The sequence below is a fragment of the Nanorana parkeri genome, unplaced genomic scaffold (genome assembly GCF_000935625.1).
Source record: "Nanorana parkeri isolate BGI_ZX_2015 unplaced genomic scaffold, ASM93562v1 scaffold1771, whole genome shotgun sequence".
NCBI lineage: Eukaryota > Metazoa > Chordata > Amphibia > Anura > Dicroglossidae > Nanorana > Nanorana parkeri.
In genome coordinates, this window is record NW_017308039.1 from 75,394 (window position 1) to 79,587 (window position 4,194).

At 40.8% G+C, this 4,194-nt stretch overlaps 1 pseudogene; it reads left to right on the forward strand.

The window, feature by feature from the left end:
* The first annotated feature begins 1,847 nt into the window (after positions 1 to 1,847).
* The window catches only part of LOC108799616, a 47,111-nt pseudogene continuing 44,764 nt past the window's right edge, over positions 1,848 to 4,194 (forward strand).

A 4,194-nucleotide genomic window follows, 5' to 3' on the forward strand; every position in this document is an offset into this window, starting at 1 on the left:
TGTGCATACCTTATGTATTGGTATTGCTATACTGTCTCTGAATAACCAAATCATTGATTTAGTGGAACCATCATGGTTCATGAAGTAGCAGTGAATCTCTGTCCTGGTGTATACCTTGTGAGCTGGTATTACTATACTGTCTCTAAAATAACCAAACAACTGCTTTAGTGACAGCATCTTTGGTTCATGAGGCTGTTACGGATCTCAGTATTTTTACATACCTCATGTGTAGGTATTTATACTGTCCCCGACATAACCAATTTACTGCTTCTGTGAGAGTACTTGTACAGGACGGGATTTACCACTTTTTTGTGATGCATCATCAGATATGATGTAGCCAGGAATCGGTAATGGGTTTGTTTCTTAGTTGGTTTGTGTAACTCCCCATCTACAGACTGACCAATCCCGTCTTGGTAAAAGTATTATTGGTTGTCACGTAGTTATGAACCTCAGTAACTGTGTGATCTAATTTCATACTTTGTGTATCTATATAGCCATAAAGGTACAGGATAGCTGATTACCACTTGGTTGGAAGCATTGTTTGTTATGATGTAGTATGACTCTCAGCATCTACAGTTCGTTCTCTATGGACTGTGTAACTATACTATCTACAGAACGACCAGTTTTACTCTTTAGTATCACTGGTTTGTGATATAGTTAGTAATCTTAGTATTGAAATATCCCTGAGTTACTACTTTAGGCAATTGTATAACTTTACAGTACTTAGTTCAGTGCAACCCTAACGGACTACATGTCTTGGGCTGCAACTACACAATTACAGGCTAACTACTTAGGGGTGGCTGGTTAATAGAGCACCAAGCCCATGACAAGTCGTTTAAAGGGTTGTACCATGATGTCAGCACCTTACTTCCCTCCTGCAAACTACTCGTAGGTTCGGGTCGGTGACGGCTTGGGCATTCTATAGACTCATTGCAGCCTATATTTTGTCAACCTTCAACCCCTTACACGGCTTAAGCACTGTTCTTCTGAGTTCCCTGGGCCTCACAGGGTATTCTTACATGTCTTCCCTCTTTATCGAGCATCCATGTTATAACAGTAAACTTTGTGCCACATTTACAGCAGCTGGCTACTGCTCATGCTCCCACCATATAGGATAGTGTCCTTATGTAATTTGGTGGCATCTATGTTACACCACATCGATAAACTGGGGGCAAGTTAACCCAGTTGGTAGTACTGATGGCAGTATAGGGCTGGAGCCAGACTTGCCACTTGCATTTTTTATTCTAACTCGTCCATTGAATAGTAACAAGCTCCCTCATCCAGGCTACAGAAGTTGCCAGATGCTACTTAGAAGTCAGTCACCCTTGGGGGAAATCCAAGAATAATTTGGCCTGTTCAGGGCCTTATGAAGACAGCAAAGTGGCATAAAACCAATGCCTGGTGACTTTGGCTATCCATTGACCTTTCATCCAAAGGATTTCTGGCATGCTCCAAGAGGACGTTAGTCTTCTTGGACCTGAAAGAGCTGAGGTTTCCCCTGAGCATATCTGGAGGAAAGCCGCTAGATCCAGTGCCAACCTCTGGTATTGCACTGCAGAGTGGTCCTCCTCTACTGCTCTTGTTGTTTCACATAATTGTATCCTACATGACCCCAAAACGTTGCCACTATCTGATAATATTTATTACATACTGTAAATCTGCTGTGTGCAGTTAGGAAGTCTTACATTTCTAAACTCTCAAAACTCAATATCTGACCTCAGTCTGTTGTTTATATTAAGATTGTGTGTAAACATTTATTTTCACTTTTCATATAGGTAATTAATGACCTGAATTAGCCATTCAACATCTACTGTGGAAAAAAATTGACCGCTAAACGGAGACACAAAATGAACAAAGTTACTGAGAAGCTGCACCAATGTTTCGTGTGCCAGAAGAGTTTTGCCCGTAAGTCAAAACTCATTAGTCATCTGAGGATTCATACTGGGGAGAAGTTATTTAAATGTTCAGAATGTCACAAATGCTTCTCAGAAAATTCTGGTCTTACTAAACACCAGAGGACTCACACAGGAGAGAAACCATTTAAATGTTCAGAATGTGACAAGTGGTTCTCACGGAGTTCTAATCTTTCTAGTCACCAGAGGATTCACACAGGAGTGAAATCATATAAATGTTCAGAATGTGGAAAGTGCTTCTCGCATAATTCTTATCTTGCTGAACACCTGAGGATTCACACTGGAGAGAAACCATATAGATGTTCACAATGTGACAAGTGCTTCTCACGAAGTTCTAATCTTACTAGTCACCAGAGGATTCACACAGGAGAGAAACCATTTAAATGTTCAGAATGTGACAAGTGCTTCTCACAAACTTCTAGTCTTTCGAGTCACCAGAGGATTCACACCGGAGAGAAATCATATAAATGTTCAGAATGTGGAAAGTGCTTCTCACGTAATACTTATCTTGCTGAACACCTGAGGAGCCACACAGGAGTGAAACCATTTAAATGTTCAGAATGTGACAAGTGCTTCTCACAAACTTCTAGTCTTTCGAGTCACCAGAGGATTCACACAGGAGAGAAACCATTTAAATGCCCAGAATGTGACAAGAGGTTCTCCGCACATTCTCATCTTACTAGGCACCAGAGAATCCACACGGGAGAGAAACCATTTAAATGTCCAGAATGTGGTGAGTGCTTCTCTCAAAAGATTTTACTTACTGTACACCAGAAGGCTCATACTGGAGAAAAGCCATTTAAATGTTTAAAATGTTACAAGTGCTTCACACGAAGTTCTAGGCTTACTATACACCAGAGGATCCACACAGGAGAGAAACCATTTAAATGTTCAGAATGTGGGAAGTGCTTCACAGAAAATTCTAATCTTACTAAACACCAGAGGACTCATACAGGAAATAAACCATTTATATGTTCAGAATGTGGCATGTGCTTTTTTTATAAGCTTACACTTGCTGAACACCAAAGGATTCACACAGGGGGGAAAGCTGTTTAAATGTTGGGAATTGTTTTTCACACACTTTTAGTCTTCCTAAACACCAGAAGACTCACACAGCACAGAAACCATTGAAGAGTACAACATGTGGAAAGTGCTTCTTACAAAGAGGAAACCTTACCGGACACCACAGATCTAACACAGGAGGGAATCCATGTGGAGAATGTGACAAGGAAAAGTCCAGCAACATGAAGTTACACACACTGGGGAGAAGCCAAACTAATGGATGTAACAAATGTGCTAAATGTAAATGAACTATGATCCAGCTTTAAAAGCTTCACACAGGAGAGAAGCTGTATCAAAATGTAAGATGAGTTTTATAAAACTGCCCCCCTACCTGGAGGTTCATAAGAGAGAGACATTGTGCAAAGGAAACTATAACATAGAAGCCGGATCTCTGGAAAGGCCATACAGGACTCAATGTCGGGGGGAATAGTCTCCAAAATACAACTGACTCCATATTGTTGCATTAATTAAAAACATTTCATTCTCATGCACACATGCAAACTTAAAGCATTGCGATGCCTTTTTCTTTTCACACATAGAACTGAGAATGTTGCAGCCATGAACATAATATGAATTGCTTGATGATGTTTTAGAAGAAAGCTAAATTGCAGTCATGTAACAGAAATAAATTGTATATTAAACATTTCTCATACTTTGGTTTCCATCACTGATCTATCAATAATCGATTATAATCGATTATGTCGATTAGTTGTTGCAGCCCTAGTATCAATTAATAAAATGGAAAGTAAATGAACACAAGAAGAATCCAAATCAAATAAATATTTGGTGTGACAACCCTTTGCCTTCTTCTAGGTACACTTGCACACAGATTTTGAAGGAACACAGCAGGTAGGTTGTTCCAAACATGTTGGGGAACTAAGCACAGATCTTCTGTTGATGTCGGCTTCCTCAAATCCTTCTGTCTCTTCATGTAATCCCAGACAGACTCCATGATGTTGAGATCCGGGCTCTGTGGGGGGCAACCCATCACTTCCAGGACTCCTTGTTCTTCTTTACACTGAAGATAGTTATTAATGGCATTGGCTGTATGTTTGGGGTCGTTGTCCTGCTGCAGAATAAATTTGGGGCCAATCCCACGCAGAGCCGGCCTTAGGCCTTTAGGCGCCCTGTAGGAGAAAGCTTTACAGTGCCCCTCAGTGACTACACCCTTCAGTGGACACACCCTTTAGTGGCCACACCCCCCGTAACCACACCCATT